General features: G+C 40.5%; 1 protein-coding gene across 4 annotated transcripts in view; it reads left to right on the top strand.

Moving 5' to 3' along the window:
* Positions 1-22048, top strand: part of FGFR3 (fibroblast growth factor receptor 3) — a 74094-nt gene that overhangs the window by 5099 nt on the left and 46947 nt on the right. The gene's annotated exons all lie outside the window — the stretch shown is intronic.

Here is a 22048-nt window from a genome sequence, read left to right as displayed (position 1 = left end):
TGTGTGTGAGAGAGAGAGAGAGAGATGACACACGCACATCATATTAGAAAGGGAAATTTCTCTACATATTAGATCTCTATTCATCTGAATAGCACTTTGAGCTAGAAATCTTACATCAAGAAAGAAGTTTGCATGTGTGTGAGAGAGAGGAAAAAAGGCATCAAATCGGTCAGTGGAACTGAAGTTTAGTGCAGTGCAGTTGTTGCATTTGATCAAGTCCTTGCCAACAGTTGGTGAAAGTTCCTGTACTGCTCCAAATAGTCACTTTTCCAAGCCCCCAAAAAAGTGCCATTTTGGTTTGAACTTACCATTGATATTTGAATATTCATGGTCTCCTGCAACTTCTCCAGTTTGAAATACTGATGGCATACTTGGTTTGTTATTGTCTTCAAACAGCTAATAACAAGTTTGTTTTCCTTTCTCCTTCCCAGCTTCAAACTAGCTGAGGATACATAGTCTAGGACATAATTATCTAGGTTGATGGTCATTTTGTTTTATTGTGACTGTGTTCCAGAGTCCACCATGAAATTTAACTGCATTATTGTGAGTTTTAATGGACACGTATAATGTCTATAGTGATGGTCAGCTTTTACACAGTCTCTTAAAGGTATTTTTAAAGGAACTATAAAACTGTGTCACATACAAATTAGTGTCATTCTCTACTTTGTAATTCAGACCTAAAATTCTTTATAATGTGCTGTTTTGAAGAGTATATCTAATCATACTTCTTCAGCTTAATAGATTCATTTAGTCCTTTTCAGTAGTAACAATTTAAAAAAAATGAAAAGTATATGTTAAGATTAGCATATTTCACTGAATCATAAATTAACAGGGCATTAGTAACAGATGATGAGAGTTTTGCACCATATCCTTTAAAGAGCAGAGAGTGAGTTGGCAAATCTGTTGAGTGCAGAGTGTTAACAGACTTGATGCTGGACTTGTACACGTCAGCGTTTCTGTGTCTGTCTAGATTTAGCAGGAGCCTGGATTAAGCCTGTGGTTGGTTGGTTTGATTTTTTTGTTGTTTTGTTTTTGTTTTTTTGAAGCCTTCATTAACAAATAGTAAATGAGGATGCTAACAAGCTGGGTTAAGTGTAAATCTAAAAATTGTGAAGAGAAATGTCAATCTGCAAATTAGCTGATGCAATTAAAATGAGCCTGCTTGACCGTTAGGATAACTTCCATGGGTCCATCTCTCAAAATTTCACCCCGATTCAGGAAAGCATCCATATTCAGGAAGGGTGCTTAAGCATGCACTTAAAGTTAAGCATGTGCTTAAGTACCGTTGAAGTCTGTGGCACTTACACTTGTGTTTAAGTAATTTCCTGAAGAGGAAATTTCCAAATCTGCACTCTTTCTCTTTGGGGTCCAGTCCTGCAGTCCATTCTAGGATGAAACTTCCATTTAAATGAATGGGAGTTTAGTCTCAGTACACACTGTAACACTAAACTCTTCTTTCTCTATCCAATGAATGAGTAGAACTTTGGCGTAAAATGTGGTATTAGAAAATACTACATTCTTTTTCCCCTTCACAGAACTTCAATGCATGTATCTGCTACTTCAGATACAGAACCTAAAATTAAATGAAAGTGCCCCAGTTCTCTGTTTCTAACAGTTACGAAGATTTCACTATTATGAACTCCTTTAAAAGTTTACTGAACCACTCATAAAGGTACATACTGCTAACCAGGAAACAGTTTAGAATTGAAGACATTAACTGAACAATATTTTGGGATAAGGTAAAGGCAGGACCCGCTAAAATACCTTTCTGTGACAATCATTTTAATTTACAGTATTGAATGTTGTATAGATCTTATCAAACCCCCCAAAGACTTCTTGAAATGGGGAACAAAGCTATCTATCCTTGATTTTGTAGCTTAGGTGTTGATACCTTTAATATACATGATGAGAGTGCCCTAGGGATACAAACATGCTTTTGCTCTGAGGTGTTACTGGCTGGCATAAGCCAGGGTAGAGCTGGCAGTCATGTACCAAATTCAGAATTTTTGACAAATTTAGTTGGAATATCAAATCCAGGACAGATTTTTCCCAAATTTTTTTGACCAGGTAGAGTTAAGTGTGATTCCACTGATTTTACTCAAATTATACCAAAGTGAAAACAGTTTGAGATGGGAATCAGACTCTGGATATCTTGAGGAGGCAGGCAAGTACCCAGGCAAAGCGACCTGATTGTGGGTATAAATCTTTCAAAGATTTATGCAGGTGCTTTAATTTTTGCATGTGACTAGTGCCCACTGCAGTCAAGTTTTTGTAGGATCAGGGTCCAGCATGCTTATTGTTTTACACAGTATAATTACATTGATCCTCTGCTGATTCGGTAACCAGTACTATAAAGTGTAGAATATTCTAATCCTGGAAAAAATTACTACCATAAAATGGGATAAAAATTACCAATGTCTGGCAGTGTGACTACTTTCTCTCAGCTAGGCTGAATCTGATAGCCAGGCAGCTTATTTAAACTGTATTGATCTGTAGTATTCCCTGTTTCCTGACTCCATTAAGTACCCATAACAGTTTTTCCACTGGCAAGTGCTTGTAACTGATCCTTTGTCAGTGTTGTGTGAATGTGTTTGTATAGCTTTCCACACTGTTCTGTTGTCTTCTCTCTCTCTCTCTCTCTCTCAAATCCAAAACAAAACAACAACCCACAAATAAATCTAGACCCTTAAAGCTGCTTGGTAGCTGTGTCAGATGGCACTTTCTCAGCTTCCCCTTTTACATTTCTTTTTAATACTGTTTAGTTTATAAACCGTAGTCTCCTCCATGCACCAGGCTGAATGCCAAAGAGGAAGGCAACTTCATAAAAATTCGACATACTCCCTTTCTGCAGCTTATTAGACTGCAGTTCACCAAATCCATTCACAGTGTGTGTGTAAATGGGCACCCAAGCCCAAGTGTGAATATCCAGCACCCCAACTGAAAACTCTTAAGATAGAATCATTATACAAGTTTCAGAATAGCAGCCGTGTTAGTCTGTATTCGCAAAAAGAAAAGGAGTACATGTGGCACCTTAGAGACTAACCAATTTATTTGAGCATAAGCTTTCGGGTTGCATCCGATGAAGTGAGCTGTAGCTCACGAAAGCTTATGCTCAAATAAATTGGTTAGTCTCTAAGGTGCCACAAGCACTCCTTTCTTTTTTCATTATACAAGGGATATCTATGCTGCAGACATGTAAAGTATCTTAGAGACTGCAAGCCTCTACACTGCAAAAAGAGCCTTAGACAATCTTTTGCACTTTGAATGTGCACTTTTCCTCATGCATATCTGAGCTCTGTTCCTCATGCAAGCTGTACCTTGAGTGCTATGTATGCTTATCACTTTAATTTTCACTCCTGTCTGTTGGTTGTACATCTGGAGCCCTTATAAAAACCCGGTGTATAATTTTGTCTGAGTTATAACTATCTTCACTGTTCCCCTCTTTCTGATGCACTTTCAACTTATAGTTAGCAAATGCTGTGGACACTGTTTGAAGGTGCTGTGCTGTGTGTTTGTGAAGAAGGGGCTTCATTGTTGCTGAGAATGTGATATTCATTCTGTGCTGCCATCTAAAGAACACAAACTTGGCTTGAATAACCAGGAAGTTTCTGTAATATCAAAAACAAACAAGAATTCTGAGATAAGACCACAGTAAAACCTTGGGTAAACTTGGTAGTTAAAATGTGAAAGGTAATCAGTTGTAAACCTGCCCTGTCCTTCTGATAGACTATCTGAAGGAGTATTATAACACTGAGGAGTACTGAGACTAGCCAGGTGTTGTATTTGCTGTGAGACTCAAGTTGCATAATATATCAAAGCTTCAACTTCAAAAATCAAAACATTTTAAAATAGGAAACACTTCTCCACTGGAAACACTGGTTTAGTTTCAGAAGAACTGGATTAGTATGAAAGTTAGGGTATTTGCTACGGCCCAGCAGCTAGTATGAGATTTGATTTTTTTGTTTGGTTTTGTTTCAAAAAATGAAACCAAGGGAAAGCTATAGAATTTGTTGAAGACAGTAATTATTTAGATGTTGCATTAAATCTTGGACCTGCATTGTAGAGGGTTTTTTCAAGTATTAGTTTAAAGAAGCGTCTCAGTCATGGTCACCAAGGCAATGGGAACTTTCCAATTGATTCCAGTTGGAGCAGATCTGTGTTCCAGGATCTATACCTTTAACTCAATGTAAAGTTTCACAAAGTATAGTTCATGTGGCGGTTGTAAGGTAATGCTCACTAAAAAAAAAAAAAAAACACCATGAAATATAGCATAGTGTAGTTTACACCAGTGAACACATTACTGATCTTAAAACCTCAGGTTGACATATGGCAGCTTGTCTTTATTTTCTCTTTCTTTCACCAAAGGCAACCAGGTGTGACTGCAATTTCAGCAACTCAAATTTGAGACTCTTAGGAGGATAAGCAAATTGTGGCTTTTCATGATGTATTGTGCAGTGATACATGGGAATTTGGGGTCAGAAGAATAGATTTCAAACTCTTGTTGCTTGATAATGAGTTTCAACATATGTTACACTTCTGGCCAAAAGCTGAACGCTTAGTAATGTGCATTCATGATCTAAGACTAGGGACCAGTCTATACACAATTTGAGCACAGTGATTTACTGAAATTAGTACAACTTCTGTGTGAGTAGCCCAGCTGTTAAGCCAGGGAGTTTGGTCCAATATCCTGTTGTAGTAGAGCAAATGATGATAAATGTCTAGAGTTTCAGGCTATGTCTACACTTAAAACACTGGTGTAGACACTCACTATAGTGATGGGAGGGGTGTCTAGGTGGACCAGAAGAATTCTTCTGTCAACCTAGCACTGTCTACACCAGGAATTAGGTCAGTGGATTTTTCACACCCCTACAGGAACTCTTCAGTGTAGACCAGCCCTAAGAGTTTTGAGTTGAGCCAACATGCAGTCAGGGAGCTGTGAAAATGCTAGGTGGTGTTATTGGGCTAAGACCCTCAGTTCATTCGATTTTTCCCCATTCAAGTAAACTCCCTCATTGAGGTCAGGGCGGAATTTCCTGAGCAGGAACCAAGTTCGACCTGAGGACCTGAAAACTCACAGGAGCAGCCTGAGAAAAAGAAAACGTCCACACACACACAGCTCCCCGCACTCAGCCCCACCTGAGTTCGGTTAAGGAGCAGGATCTCCATTTGCCCCCCTCCAGCCCCAGGCTTCCCCAGCCAGCAGCTGCTCCCGAGAGTGCTTTTACAGGGGGGATTCTAACTGTGGGAGGATGGACCAGAGCACGGTAGAGTAATGCAGCCTAAGGATATGTTACATTTCTGCTCTGAGGTCCACATGGGTGCTGGAGGGATAATGTGCATCCCTTCTGGACCACTCACTTCTTCGCATGAGTGTTGGACCTGCATGCAATCAGCTGGGGAAAGGAGGAAGTGCTGCTGTGGAGGTTGCCAACACCCCCCCCACACACACACACACTTTTTCATGCGGAAGGGCGATTGCAGCATGTAGAGGGCCCTCTCGCTGAGCAGAACTACGGGACAAGGCTGGTCCCAAAGTAAGGATCTCAGGATTTGGCTGACTATGAACTGAGGAGCTCTATAGTGTTTTTTTACAATACTCTTGACATTTGGTTGTGGAGCCTCTACAGCTCTGTCAGAGGCAAGTTTTGTCAGCTTGTTCCATGGGGTGTTTTTGAAGCTTTCTGTATTGCCAGCTTGTAGGTCCTGCCTGGTAAAACACAAACATGGGCCTGATTCTGTGCCCATTGAATTCTGCATCTGAAAATGCCCATTGACTTTCAAAGAAAACAGGCTCAAGCTTTTAACAGATTATAGTATGAGCAGCTATTTAGCATAAGCAGGGATTGTTTGGAAAGGATTCTAATGATCCAAACATTGTACCAAGCAGAAAAAAAATTAGTTTATAATACTAGCCAGCTGTGTGTTGTGCGTGCGTTTTGTTTTTTGTGCCTTTTTTTTTTTTTCTGTCTGCTTTTAGAGTTTAGTATTGATCCTTGGTCTTCCATAAACTCCAGTTTCTCCAGAAATGTGCCTTAATATTGGGAAAGAATTCTTGTGATTTGCCTGTGGCTGTATTTGTTTGTTTATTTTTATAATTCTTATCTAGATTTGACACAGCCCCCATAACTACTTGCAGTTTGAATCTGCTGAAGCAAAGTATTCTGACAAAGCCACAAATATTGTTTTGACCTACAGTAACTCTTGGTTTGAAGTCTGAGAGAGAGAGAGACAGGATCAGAGGAATGTCAGACAGTGTCATATTAGCAAGATTCTCATGTCAGTGTGTTTCCATCATATCAATGTCGCATGGCATTAGTACCCTCTGCTGTGATTTGAAGTTAGCACAAAACAACAGGGAAAGTGTTAATAATCCACCACAGGGGTCTGTAATTGAGGTGGGGCTCAGACTGCTCTCTGGCAGTCCACGTACTGGAAGGCAGGAGGCCAGCCTCTCCAGAACTTGGAGTGTGAAAAATACTGTAGCAATTTGCATAGGAACAGAAGATCAGCAAATGTAGTGGCACTCTGTGCCTCCTGCTAGAATAAACTGTGGTACAATGGAGAAGGCCTGGTACATTGCGTACCCTCTAAGGAGAGTTCCTCGGAGTTTAGAAGACAAACAGGCTGATGGGGTATCAAAGAGAGTTTTCTGAAAAGTTGTTTTTTTTTGTTGTTGGGTTTTTTTTGTGGTGTGTTGTTTTGGGTTTTTTAAGTTTGGAGTCTGAGACTTAGAAATCCTCTCCCAACATGGATTTTAACCATTTATTTGGAGATTGCAGTAGTCCTGAAGTAGTTGGTAATCTGATTTTTATAAACAGATTACTATTGCAAATGTGGTGTTACTAACCAGTACTTGAATCCATAAGGAATCAGCACATTGGGTCAGAGCAATTTACCTCGTGAGATTAAATCTAGAATATGAAGGGGAAGGACAAAGCCAATAGAAATAAGTTGCATGTGTACCTAAAGACAAATCCTTTATTACCCCAGTCTCTAATTAAAATAATAACTGGAATTAGGCATAGCGCTATCCACTTTCTATCTGTGTGATTTGTGTCTGTAAGAATAAAGCTTTTTGTGGTGGGGGCGGGGGGTAGAAGAAAATATTTTAATCTTCCTTTGGCCGCTGGTGTTTCTGCTTTAGAACCGGTAAAAACCGTATTTCTCTCTGCCTTGGAATACACATGCTTTTTGACAGTAAACAACTGTCCTTTAGCACTTCATGAAAGAAGAATAAAGTTTTAAAGAAAAGTTCCCCAACTGAAATAGTAATGTTAATACACTGAGGCTGGGGATTAATGAGTAATTGGGAGGAGTCGATAGCTCAAGGTGCATAAATTAGCTGATAAATGCTGTGTTAAAAATAAAAAAGAACTTTGCTATTGAGCTGGGAGAACACTTACTGTGCAAAGTGAATGCAATATTTTTTGCCAGTTTGTTATGCATGAGCATATAGTTCTTCCTCTTCCCCCCCCCCCCCCCCCCCCGTGCCTTCTGCCCAGACAGCAGATTTTCATGAAAGGTGTTTTTACTGAAAACTCAGAGAGCCTGTTTCTTGCAAAATGTGGTGGAGATGGTTCCCTGGAGGCCTAGAGAAATGAGCCACAGGGATGGAAGCCCAGAACTCCCACTAACAGGCCTAATAGCACTTCACACTACAGATACACTTGGGCGTCACAGCATGTATGTCATTAGTTCCCTTTTGCAGAGGTAGAATCCAAAGGTGAGAGAGGGAAAAGAGCAAATTTGCTGTGATTGCAAAAAAGTTTTGTAAAAATTAGCAAATGTTGTCCAACCTCTCTCCCCCGCCCCCCCAACCTTCAAAACAAAATTGCTACAAATATCTGGTTTCAGAGTAGCAGCCGTGTTAGTTTGTGTCCCCAAAAAGAACAGGAGTACTTGTGGCACCTTCAGCTTGTCCTGAGAAACCGGTGAATCATGGCTGAATGTGAAGTGGTCGTTCCAGGCCAGTCCTAAAACATCAATGTCAAAATTTTCATTAAGTGCCTTACTTTAGGCACTTGAAATCTATAATTAAGCACCAAATTAAGTGTCTGGATTTTTTTTTCAAAGTTTCTCGGCATCCACAGATCTGCTTAGCTTGGAGTTAGAGGCCTATATTTAATAATATTAATAATATTTGGGACTTTTCATCAGTAGATCTCCAGGCACTTTACAAAGGAGGTCAGTATCATCACCATGCTACAGAAACTGAGGCACAGAGAAGGGAGGTGCCCATGGTCACCCAGCAAGCCAGAGTCAGGAGTAGATCCCAGATCTTCTGAATCTTGATCTGGTTCTCTGTCCACCAGCTCACACTGAGACCTCTAGATTTGAATATCTTGACCAGGGTTTACATTTGCAGGTACTTCATAAAATCCCTTTACAATTTTCTCTTCTTCGAAGTGAATCAGCTACAGTCTCAGCTGAGCTTGCCCCTCTTCAGTCAGTTGTTGCTCAGAGGCAGCTCATTGGGAAGACAGCAGTTTCAGAATCTAGCAGCTGATGCTCACAAGCTCTATTGGGTGGGGAAGAGCAGAATGACCATGCTGAGCAGGGGCCTCAACTCTGCCTCTATTCAGCTCTTTAGCCATTCACTGGCCAAATGCATTTCAGGGAGGGGAGCACTCATAGGGCTGCCTCTTCCTTCCCCCATTGCTGCTGCAATCATTATCAGATGGAGGGCGGGGTGGGGGGGGCATGTCAAGTGGATGGGGCAGCAGAAGGAGATAGGGACTTCAGAAAGACCAAAGATGGGGGGAGGATTGTAGTGCTGTTTCTTTTGGCTACTGATTCAATTAAATAACACCATTATTTGGATCTGAAGCCAAAAGAAACCCAGCCATAAAACCTCTGTCCCCAAAAGTGTTTTGAAATCTTCCCCCCGCTAAACCACATGCACACACAACTCAGACGAAAATGAAACTAAGTCCCTGGATGTGTTTATTGATTTGTACTATGACTTCAACATGTGTATTATTTAGTGAAGAAATAAATTAGTCTTTGACTCACTTTTATTTATAGTTATGGTGGTAGATGTGGGTCTTAAGAAGGAATTTGAAAGAGAAGGTCATGGGCTACTTGATCAACTCAGGCAAGGATGCGTGGGTGGAAAACTACAGAGTAGATAGTTGTATATGAACAGACAGCTTGTTGAGGTTGGCGTCAGTGCCTGAATAAAGGGATTGGGGTTGATACAGTAGTTTGGTGTTCTGGAGAAGGGATATTTAGGTCCATATCCATAAGGTAATTAGGCTGCAATTTTCCATTGATTTCAAATACCTTTGTGGATCTGGGCCTTTGTGATTAAGGCCACTGAAGCTGGGCTTAGGGGAGACCTGGGTTGTGTTCCCATCTGTGTCACAGTTTGCATGTGTGACCTTAGGCAAGTCACTTGATCTCTCTACGGCTCGGTTCCCCATCTGTACAATGGAGATAATGCATCTTTTTGGTTACCTTTTGTTATCTTTGTTTGGACTGAAAGCAGCTGGGGCAGGGACTGTTTCGAACTATGCATTTGTAGAGTGCCTAGCACAGTGGGCTCTGATCTGGGTTGAGGCTTCTGGCTGTACCATAATACCAGAAAATACATTGAACTATCTATCTGAAATAATACCATGTGATCCAGTACTTCAGTGTGACTGAAACACAAATCCTCCTTACAAGGAGGCATTTAGAATAGGATAATACAGAAGATGGAATGCCTGAAACTTTTTTTTTTAGGTATTCTCAAAAATGTGTAAATATTTAATTTACTGTTCCTTGGGGGAGGGGGAGAATCCTACTGTAGAATTAAACAAGTCCCTACACTCTTTACAGGAATTAATTTGCCAACCTACTGCTTGAGTGCAGCTACCTTTGGGGTGAAAAAGTATCAGCCGTTTAACGATGCAGAGCAATACCACACAATAGTTAAGGACAGAAAGTGAAGAAGAATACTGTATCCATATGAAATTGGGCAAAACTAGGTGGGCAGAATTTCATTAACCAGACTAGAGTTTGGCAGCTGAGGCTAACGCACAGCTCTGCCAAAGCGCCATTCCACATGTTCAAGACCACAGGTGGTCAGGACCGTAGTTTTATATCTCATTGGAAAGACAGTGTCTCCAGCAGCATGCAAACGCACCATTGGTTCAGAAAGGATTTGTAAGGCCATCCGTTGAACCACTAATGCAATTCCATACAGTACCGTAGGTTTTCCCAGCCAAGTTATGAGAAGACTCAACATGTCTCAGCTTAGAGATATGACCAAATCACAACCCAGCATGTTCTTTTAGGCCATTGTAAACCCAGAAACAATCCTCAGTGTGACCAGAAACTTCTATTTCTGTTGTTCAAGTAGGAAAGCAAATATGAAAAGAATCAATTTCTTTGTCGTGGACAAAATGTCCATTCTTGCTACTGTTCTGTTGTATGCAGGTTGGATTCCACCCCACAAGTGATTGCATCTAAGTCCCCATGTATGGTACAAATATAATTGTCAGGGAACATGGTGACAACGCAGTTGTCCCCTGACCTAGCTATAACACAATTACAGGTTTTGATCCTGTACTTACTGAGGTCAATGGTAAAGCTGCAGTTGATTTCAGAAGTGCAGGATCAGGCCCCAGAGTTGTAGCATGGCTGGGACCTAACTATGTCCTGGTAGTTGGGTCAGTCTTTCACCGTCTAATGCTTTAGCTTAGTTAAATCACTTCCACTCTACACATGCTGACTATGCTGAAACTGTGTTCTCAGTTATATTTGTAGTGTGGGTGAGCAATAAGTGGTGGTATATGTGAATATCTGGTGGAAAGCCTTTGGAGTTGGTAGTGATATCTAAACATGCAGTATACCAATCCATCAGACAAAGCCTGCTGGTTTTTGTTTTGGTCTTTTTTAGTCTGATAAATCACCTTGAAGTCAGAGACGGTTTTTCTTCGGTAAGGGCCATGGGATTTGGCCCAATCAACAAAAGATAGTTATAGTCTATATTCAGTTGTCAGAGGGCAAGAATGGCCTTTGTGGTTAAAGAACTGCCTTGGGACTCTGAAGATCCAGCTCTACCAAACACTCCCTGTGATGTTGGGCAAATTGCTTAATCTCTCTGTGCCTCAGTGGCCTATCATTAAAATGGGGACAACGATACTTCCTTCTCCCACCCTTTGTCTTCTCTATAAGATTGTAAGTTTTGGGAGGGCAAGGACTGCCACTTACTGTGTGTATGTACAATGAGGCCTTGATCTCTTGTTGGAGTGTTTATGTGCTGCCCTAATACAAATAATTTGTCCATTCCTAATTGAATGGTGAGGGGAAAGAGGTTCTCTGAGAGTTCATTCTCAGCTGTCACACAGGAGTGTTTTCAAAACTAGCAATTTTGGGGGAGTGGGAAGGGAGGTTTGGTGGTATAGAGAAAGGTTTGAAAAACTTCAGAGTGGGAAGGAAAGAGAAAGTTGTCAAAATCCGGAGATCACAGAGGGTAAGCAGGCGACTGAAAGTGGCGAGGGATCTTTACCTAAGGAAGTTAGTAAATATATTCAGAAGTTATATAAAACAGTGTACAAATGTCTGTAGATTACAGAAACAAAACAGACTTCTATTTTATTCCAGGACACAAGAAAAGACCAGTCTTGGAAAGTGCATTTCCTTACAGAATTATTAAGGGAGTTTGGAACAGAAGTGTTAAATTGAATCTGGCATTTCTGTAGCTGAATCTGTTTCAGAATTTTGGACTGATTTCTGAAAGAGAATGATTTGGTAATGTTAAAATTTGTTTTTTCGAGGGGTGAGAACAGAGACACGCATGACGTCCTTGAACTCTTTCTTAATTTATTACGTGCTGTTAGAAACCCATTGTAATAGATACGGTTACACAAGACCATTAAAAGATCAATTCTGTTGAACTTGATGCCCTGCTGCTGGAAATGATCAAATGTTACATTTGATCGGATTTGTGTGCATGTATGTAGTTTTTAAGCCGCCAAGTTCTGATAATTTAGGGTTTGTTTTCCACGTCTGTTTTGTATAACTTCGTGGACTTAAGAAAAATAAAGAACTGACTGTATTTCCTACTAAAGACATGGAACAGACATTACCATGGCATTTGAGTGCAGCAAGGTGAAAATAGAAATTCTTGTAAAAGAAAAGATCAAACAAGCTGAAAAAAATCTAGAGGCCAATTTAACAGAACACTGAATTTGGAGCTGTCTGCTCCCTTTATTGATTTTTTTTTTTGAGAGAGAGAGAGAAATAAGAGAACTTCTGAACACCCACTTTTTATATAGTGTCAGAAAGCATCATTTTTTAAAGCTGAAGGATGAGAGCGAAGTTTTGCAGTAGATGGAATGTTGCAGCCTCTGCTTTTAAAACCCATCTCCACGATTTCTGTCTTAGGTTAAAATGGATAAAACTCAGTAAAACCCCACAGAAGGGGAAATTGGAGACTACAGACAAGCTTTTCAAACTGGGAAGCCTGGCATCTAAATCCACCCTTAGCACTGAAATAACTGGTGTGGTTTTGAAAGCTGTCGAGCAAACACAGCTTCCATTGAATTCAATGGATTCAGCACCTTTATAAACTCAGGCTACTAATTTTAGATTGGGATTTAGATGCCTAGCCTTAGACCCCTAAACTTGCAAAGTTTGGCCTTCAGTTTTGTTAAGTATACAATGAAAATACACCAAAATTATGTATTTTATTTTATTTTTTTACCCTATTAAATATAACTAGTAGAGAGGAGTCTAAGCCGTGAAGACACTTGCTCTGAGCTCATCCTTAAGAATAAGGAACTATGGAAGGGGCCCATTTTATATCATTACAGGAAGACAATTTTTTTGTTTGGTTTTGCTTTACTCCTAGTATATATAAAAATAAGTGCCAGAAACCTTTACCATCTCCTAATATGTGTTGTGAGAGTTTTTTAAAGGGTATTTTTTAAAATTGCTGAACTAAAGGCAATTGATAGTTTCATAATTACAAACACTAAACCATAGTCTCCAGGTAGAGGAGTTTCCCTCTTTATATGGAGGAGAAGGTAGAGTGAGGAAACAGGGCCAGGAGTTTTGAGGTTTAATGCTTATTAAAGTTTTAGTGGGTGGGAAAATTCAATCAATACATTTTGTTTAATGCACTGAAACTGGTGTTAGCTTTCATTAGCTGCACTGGAGAGTAGTTTTCATTTTGAAACTAGGACACTCGTAGTTGGAATGACAATTAATGCTGGGTGAATATGGTCCCAGTTGGAAGCCCATTTTTGAATAGAATGAAAACTCCCCCACCTCCAAACATTGGCTCCAGAGTGTAGTAGCTTCCGTTTTTAATTAGCAAGCCAGGCAAAATTTAGCTCATTGTGTCTTTCTCCTCCTTTGGCCCAGTGGATAGCTTGGATTTCTCCATCTTGTTGTGAGGAGGCTGTTCTTTTTATTTCGCTTCGTTTTTGGTGCAGGGGGCTTTCAGGATGCTTAGGATTAAACTCATTGTTCTGGGGTATTTACAGCCAGCTGCCTGTATTAAATGAAGATTAGAGGAGCGCACATTAAAAGTGCAAGGAAACTCAGAGGAACTGGGATTTGGTATCTGCATAGCTGTGAATTGAAGGGGAAAGGTTGGGGCTTTATGGCAGATTTTTCTGATGCCATGTGATCTCGAAGCAGACTCCATAAAGCATCACTAATAAATGCCCAGGCTGGTCCTGGCTGGGAGTGAAAAAGAAACTATGAATCTTTGCTGTTTCAGTAACTGCCTCAGAAACAAAACTTAAATCTAAACTTCTCCATTCAGGCCTGCTGAACTTTGCACTGTTTAAATGTTTGTCTCATGACACATCCGGAGCACTCACGTGTAGACATTAACTAATTGTCAAAACACCTCTCTGAGGTAGGTAAGTCTCAGTATGCGGGAGATTAACCGTTTTGGAAGGAGGTGGAGGAATTAAGGGAGGGAAAGCAATAAAAAATACCCCAAAACAGCCTTTAAATCTTTGCAATATTTGCCTTTATAATGATGATGTACATGTTTGAAAGATTTTATAGCAAGGTTAAAAAAAAACTTGCATTTCCCTCCTTCTCCTACGGCTCTTGTACTACTTGTTTGCTTAATTGACTGAATCTTGTTGCAAGCTTCCCAAGAGCCTAGCCAGTACTCTTCGCAACAGCCCAGCTGTGTGGGCTGGTCCGGCAAAGGGAGTAAGGATGTTGTGGTTATGGTCAAGGTTTGGATGTTGGGATGCTGAGGTTTTGTCAAAGGTCACGAAGGAAGCCTGTTGCAGAGGTGTGACAAGTATGTGTCCTGCTCCCATAAAGATCAGTGACAAGACATCCATTAACTCCAGTGGGAACATGATCCAGTCCTTAACCACCGTGTGCCCTAATTTCCCTATCTGTGTTGTATGTTTAATATTTACCTACTTTGTAGGGATATTGAGAAGCTGAATCTAGCAATTGTTGCAAGGCCTTCTGAGATCCTTGGGTATAAGGAGAGCAAATCAAAATACTAACAATACATGCAACGTTGTGTTAGGGGCAGCCTCCTTTCCCCTTATGCTTAAAACATTGTGAGGGCAGGAGGCTGGTTGCTGCTTTTTCTTGTATTTATACAATTCAGCCTGCCTGTCAGTAGCTTCTCTCAGGTGCAGCAGGATATTCAGTCTTGTTCCTCCTTGTCACTTTGCCAGTCTAGCTTCCCCCCGTAAACGGCTCAGATCTTGAGGAGAGCTCCAGAATGTGCTACGCATGTGTTGCCACCAGCTGTTAGCCAACTTTGGAATGTATTAAAATGCAGCCTAAAACATAGCCTGCAAGTCAAACATGGCCCAAAGAGTTCTAAAATGTAGGTCTCTATTCCCTCATCTTTAATAGGGAGTTTCAATCCATGAGAGCTACAGGTCCCAGTATGTAGCGCTCCATCTTGGTCCAACAGTGTCGTCTTGGATCGAGGCGGTGCATTGCATTCTGGGGCTTGTAGTTTCCATGGCTGTTTTGAGCAACTATGTCTGCAGTCCCAATTCAGGTAAAATGTGGGCACCTCACAACATCCTGTGCGTTTGCTATGCAAACGTGCAAGTGTCTCTGCCATATTCTTCTCGTTTACAGTATGACCCTTTAGGACTGTTGATTAATAAGTCGAGGATACTTCAGATCTCTTTTTAGAAAATGCTTCTCAATCATTATTGGGATAAAATCAAAGTTGGTCATTGCCTTTTTCATTTAAGTTCTGTTTGAGGATCCCCACATTGTGAAACAAATGCAAACACGTTTGAGCTATATAGTGCACCAGATTTTAAGAAGACGTCGCCAGTCACTGTGCCCCACTGCTTTTAAGAGAAAAACACAGATCCCAAATCCTGCCCTCAATTCTGGACACGCAATAGCCATCGAAATCCTGTGTCTAAGGGTAGATTTTAAATATTCCCAATTTGTTAGATGTATCTAGTTTAGTATAATGAGACATGTTTGATTTACTACCTTATGAGAAAGGAAAGTAAATCTGAGCTGAGTATGTCTGTAACTATTTTATATGTGTTACTTTATTTCTTCTTCTGACTCGGTATATCAATTAGGTGATTTAAGAAAACACTCCATTAAAAACAAAATACTGTAGAATCCTGATGAATCCTGTTTTCTACTTGGTTGATGAAACAGAAAGCTAATTGCTAGTAGTAAATCCATTCAAAGGAGGATTGGAGGGAAGGAGAAAAGTTAATATTACTCCTTGAATGCCACTTAATCTCTGAAACCTTTCATGCAGATGTAAATTAGGATTTGCACAACAGAGAGTCAACAGTGGCTCAATAGATGAGGCAGATTTGTAACATCTGCTTTTCCATCCTAGAAGCCCTTCAAAGTCAGTATGACTGTATCCAATCCAAACGCTAATGATTTTTCCCATCAATCCGAGTTTATAAAGAAAACAATATACAAACAAAACAAAATCTGCTTATCATTTTTAATTACATTTAATGTTGTTTGTTTTTTTTAATTAAGTCTTTACTAAGAGGACTAACATTTTTCTTCCTACGGTTGTGGTCATATGATGGCAGTTAATCTATTTGCTTTTTTTTAGTAAAAGAACATTATCTTCTTAGGAAGAAACGTAGACCAATAACAGTTCCAGAGTATGGAGGCTCCCATAGTGATAAACTGTTTTATACTGCAGTGGTTCTCATTGTTATTTTGAAATCCATTTAAAGCTTTTTAAAAACAAAAAAACACAAACTACTGCTGAAAGATTAAATTGCTTCTTCAGAAGACTAGGAAATAAAGTTTTTAAACATGTGACCTTAAAGTCAGGCCTCTAGATTGCTGTTTAGGCACCTATACAGATGACCTGATTTTTCAACAATGTGGAGCACCCAGGAGTTCCCGTTGACTTCAGTCAGGCAGCTGGGTGCTCATTGCTTCTGTGAATCAGGCCGCTTCAGTGTTCTATTGTAGATGTCTGTGATTTTCAGGAATGTTGGGCAACCCCAATCCCTATTCTTGTTGCCTGTGAAAATCAGACCACATACCTGGATTTAGGTGCATAACTTAGGCAACCAATTTTGTGAATTTTGGCCTTTTGTCCTTTGAAGAATTTGTCATCTTTCATCTGATCTGAGTCTTGTTTTTAAAGGTTTAAAATAGATTGCAGAATAGTACTGAGAGATGGCACCCTTTTGTTATTAAAGAAGCAGATATTTTTTTTTGCCCTAGTAGTCTCTGAACTCCTGAACAATTACTGATCTTTGTTTCTTCCAAAGAAGCTAATGCAGACACCTACCTAGTGAAACATCCCAGATGGCATTGTTATCTGAAAGGAAAGACACTGGTTTTTTGCGCCATCACTGGTTACAGCCTGATACTGTGGAAAAATGATCCATGAAGGTTGAGAACTGTTCATTGACTTTTTCCCCCCTTTTGTCAAAGATCTTACACAGAAAGCAACAAAATTGGTTTTGCCCGACAACGCTGCTCATTTGATTCCTAACACATGTTGGCACATTTATGTAACCATTATATTAAGTCTGTAATGGCATCTTCAACAAGACACTACTGCTTCATTGGCATTATAATACCAAATCTATGTAATGTGATCTCTGCAAATCAGTATAAATATCTCAGGGCAATGTCTAGCTGAGCCACATTGCCCTCAAGTGCGGGGAGCATTGCAAAAGGACTGGAGTTGTTGGGATCACAGCAGCCAAAAAGGGGCGGGGGCAGGGGGGATGGAATTTTGTGTTATGTAAAGTTGGAGAGCACTGCAGAATAATTTCATCATGATAGCCTGACAGTGTTTGGTGACATTTCATCAACATTTGATGTTTACTGCCCTGGATCAACTCCCCCACTCACTGCAAGGGTCATTCCCTTGACCTTATCTTTACTGACAAAATGTGCTTTATAAACAAGCATTCCCACAATCTTAATTGTAACCCGTTGCTCTCCCTTCCACCTCCCCTCTGTTTCTGTGTTACCAATTTTAATGTGATGTCTGGATGTAGATTGGGAGCTGCTTGGTTCAGGATCTGTTTCTTCTCCATGTTCTGTGACATACCTAACACACTTTACTCACCCACTTAGAAACATAATCATTTAGTATTTCCACGCTAACATGGCAATGCAGTGTTCATGTCGCTATGTATCTGTGATTGATGAGAACCTTGGATGCCCTTGTATTGGGGAGTGTGGCTAGAGCTTAACGTATGCAGGTAGAGAGGGGGTTTATAATAGGAGGAGGAAGGAAGAATAGCAGGAGCACAATCAGGTAGCACAAGAGTTTGCTGAGTTCTGTTCTCTCTGACTCTGATTTTTACGATACTGTAACTTCCTTGACTTCATGGAGTTACTCCTGACTTCCTCTGCCGGGAGATTGGAACTGGAATCTGGACCAATGGACTCAGTGCTCAGTTGTGTCTATTAGCTTCTGCCCTTAGGTGGGTGAGGAGACAGTAAGAGCTATTTGAGACTTCCTGATCCTGGAGCTGGCCAGAGCTGCTCTAAATTTTTTTGGTAGGGTTATGGCCCTCACGGGACCAACTGCCAGCTGGGGATGGCTAGAACATGGTGGTGCTCTGGCCATGTCCCCTTCCTGGAACCACCCTTACAGGCCCTATATGCTGGGGAAGGCAGAGGAGCTGGCTATATCAGCTCTGTCACCCCCAGGCAAAGTCTGCTGTGACTCAGAGGGTTGAGTGGGCCTCAGAGCTGTGTTCTCATTGCTCCACAGAGTCATCTGTATAATTTTGAGCTCAATTTCCCATGGAGTGATCATAAATTAACTTCCACAGGCGAGCATACCTTGCATGGGTTGTATTCTAGGTGAAAGGTGGGTGGAGCAGGTTAGCTCCCCTGCAGGTAACAAAGTGTGTTTTTCACAATACCGAATTAATCAAACACTTTGATAAGATTGTGGAGTGACTATCTTTTTGTGTGAGGCTTCATGTGCAATATGAAATACGTCCACCTTAACTAGAAAGGAGGTGCAAATGATAAGAGGGCCGATAATTTCATAATGTGACTCATTGACTTCAGTGGAGTTTCAGCAGAAATAAATTAATTTCAACCTATGTAGCTTTCCCCCTAAGACAAGAATAGCTTTCAGTCAGTATAACGAGAAAAAACACAGGGAATGGTAGAACTCACCATGCCTGTGTCTTCTAGAACAGAAATTGCCTCCAGCCTGATTCACAAGTAGACGTTTAATGAGGGAAGCAAAGATGTTTGATGTGAAGGCTAAAAGTGTGTCCTATGGTACCTGGATATTTTGCCACATAGAAGTTCTATATTGAGTTAGTGAGTGCTGTGGGCAGATAATTATGACCCCCTATTAACCCTTGTATGGAAGTCACCTAAGAGAAGGCAAGTCAAATCTCAAGTCTGATGGAATAAACTGATTACCCAACAAAGGAAGGATGGTCTGGTGGGTAAGGAACTGGGCTGAGATGCAAGGGGTCTGTCTTCTAATCCCATCTCTGCCTTAGGCTTCCTGTACGACCCTGGGGAAATTATTTAATCTCTCTGTGCCTTAGTTTCTCTGCCTGTAAAATAGGGATAATACTTCCTTACCTCACGGGGGTGTGGTGAGGTTAAATTCATTGCTAGTTTTGGGGTGATGAGATTCTGTGAAGATATGGGCCATCTAAGTATATACAAACGCATTTCCTTACTTCTGGCTTCACACTGTTGGCCAAGTACTATATGAGTGTAATCCTCTGGAAACAGGACGCCACTCTCAGTAGGCAGATGGTCTGACACTGTATTTTACTCCCATGTTCCTACTTAATCTGTTGTCACAACAGATTTTGCATGATAAAATATAGTTGCTGAATTATGTAGTATGGCGTTTGTCTGTAGAATTAAAATGAAGCAAGGGATCGATACAGTGTAATTACCACGGTGCTTATTAAAATCTTGCATGTTACCTGCCCAGTTTTCAAAGAATAAAATATCCTCCATTTAAAAGTAAAATAGCAGAATCATTTAGTCCCTTGTTACAGAGGAACTGTAAAATGACCCTGTAAAACATCATTGTAGGGTTCAGAGGGTTAGCTGCATGATAGAGAGAGGGAGACATAGAGAGTGAGAGAGACACAACTCTAACTGTACTGCTGCAGTTTAAAAACAGCTGCAGGAGTTTAAAAAAAAATTGGTTTCAGGTTCATCCCAAAATGAGTTTTGATGCCTAAGAGGAGTAGACATCTGATGGAAATACTAGCACACTTAAACACTGGAACTAAAAACCACACCGAAAGGGAATTATTGCTATGGATGAGCCAAGCAAACAGGGAGATATGAAGTATCTTATAAATGAACGCGCACACAGTCATTTGAAAGAGCTGAGCCAGTTGCTTTTTATTGTAGAAGACATTTCTTTATTAGCTCTTGTAGCAAATCTTTTTTTAATTATCACCAGTCTGAAAATGGTATCTTTTCTCCAACAAGTTTGCTACAAGGTCTTTCTAGCAGTGACATGCATTACTACAAGAGCTGATCTTCGTTAGAAGGGCCTCTTGGTAATTCTCTGCTCATTAGTGCTTTGGATAAACTAATAAATGGTTGAATTTTAGTCATATCATGGGAGTCCAAAACCTAAATTACCTCCTCCTTTATAAGAACCTATTAAAGCTTCATACTCATTAATTCTAGCACGGTTGGTAAGTGACATAATAAGCTCCCATAACCCTTGTGATAATTTATACCTCTGAAAGTATTTGTTTGTAACTGTCTGTGGATTTTGAAGACACACTGTTAGGTCATTTAGGTCCCAAATTAAGTTTTTTTTCTATTGGGGGTGGGGAGGAGTTTTATGACCTAATTGTAATAGAAATAGTTCATGAAAGTTTTTGAAAGAAAGGTCATTGAAAATGCTATTCTCTTTGGAGTGAGGGTGGTCTTGTGGTTAAAGCACTGGACTGGGACTAAGGGGATCTGAATTCATTTTCTGGCTTTGCCCATAAACTTCCCCTTTGACCTTGGGTAAGTCACGCTGAGAGTTGTAGTTTAAGGCCAGACGAGACCACCAGATCATCTATTCAGTCTGACTTCCTGTATATCATCAGCTACCAACACCTCCCAGCACCCGCACGCTAAACCTAGCTGTGCCTCAGTGTCTCGTCTGTGAAATGCTTCCAGTCTCCCACGCTTGTCTTTTCTTGTTTCAATTGTAAGCTCTTTGTGGCAGGGGTTGTCACTCTTACTATGTCAGGTTGCAGTCACTATTGGAACCTCTAGGCTCTACCATAGTACAAATAAATAACAATAGTAACAGATGTTGCAAGACTAGAGAGCCCAGATATGAAACTAATGATTATTTTGACAGTTCCCAAAGTTGTGCTAGGCATATCACAGGAGAGAAGACCAGAGAAACTGCCTACAATGACATGTAGCCTATTTGTGACCGCCAGTAGTAAATATCTCTAATGATGGAACTAGATAGGGAGGCCTGAGTTACTACAAAGAATTCTTTGCCAAGTGTCTGGTTGGTAGTGTTGCCCACATGCTCAGGGTGTAACTGATGACCATATTTGGGGTTGGGAAGGAATTTTCACCCAAGTGAGATTGACAGAGACTATGAACAAACTAGAAAAGAAGCCTAGAAAAACAGACCTGTCTATTTTCCATTCTCTATGCGGATTAAAATGTGTATATATATAGATAGATACAGCTAAGTAACTCAGTTGAGAACCAGTCGGGCAGCACTATAGGGGGGAAGGGCAAGGTACCTTCCTAACAACCCTCATCAAAACAAAGCAGTCAGAAATGACAGATGACGGTGCTGTGGCCATAGCAGAGACCTCAGACCCCAGCTGTTGCCAGTCCAGAGCCTAGAGTAAATGTGTCCTTTATTACAGTAACCCCAAAATGGCTTTTGTAAAAATAGTTTGTCGCTTTGTCATGAAACAGTTTCATTATCACTTTAAAAGGGAAGCTTTTTTTTAAATGGCTGTTCCATTCAGTGCAGTTTGCATTTAGTCTGGGCTTGTTCCTGTTTGGTGAATTTATGATATAAACGCCAAAATATACAAGTCTTGATCACTTGGCAAACAACTTGGGTAAAACCGAGTATTTTATATGGATGAATTGTGCAGCTGCATGGAGTTTGTTTTCTAATGGATTAAATTAGCAAGAACTTCCATCAAGGTCAATAGACAAAGAACAGTACTCAGGCTTGCAAGTGTGAAGCTATATATGGGGTCCTTACATTGCAGGCCAGAAGTTAGCACTATTGAAGTAATACTCGGGTTGTGGTGCAAACCAGCAAAACCAAGGAAATTCATAGTTAAAATGGAAAACACCATAGTGGTGGTTCCTCTCCTCAGCTGTGTTCTGCCCAGGGGTCTCGCAGGTCTGATGTCCATGAGGAGTTTTCCTCAAAACTGTTGTTCAGTGGGAAACTGGGTTTTTGACAAAATGGAATTTTTCATGCAAAGTATGTGCCTTCTCCAGAAACTTAGTTTTTTTTCATCAAAAAAATGAACACTTGAAAACTGAAATATTTCAGCGTGTGAACGTTGCTGCAGTGCCTCTTGGGGATTCGAGTTCAGCTGCTTCATGTTCACATTTTCCTCTGTGGGCCAGGCTCCTGGCCAGATGA

Source organism: Lepidochelys olivacea (genome assembly GCF_965140295.1).
Source record: "Lepidochelys olivacea isolate rLepOli2 genome assembly, chromosome: 4".
Taxonomy (NCBI): Eukaryota; Metazoa; Chordata; order Testudines; family Cheloniidae; genus Lepidochelys; species Lepidochelys olivacea.
The sequence above is the reverse complement of the archived record's forward strand: the minus strand, read 5'-3'. Positions and strand labels throughout refer to the sequence as shown.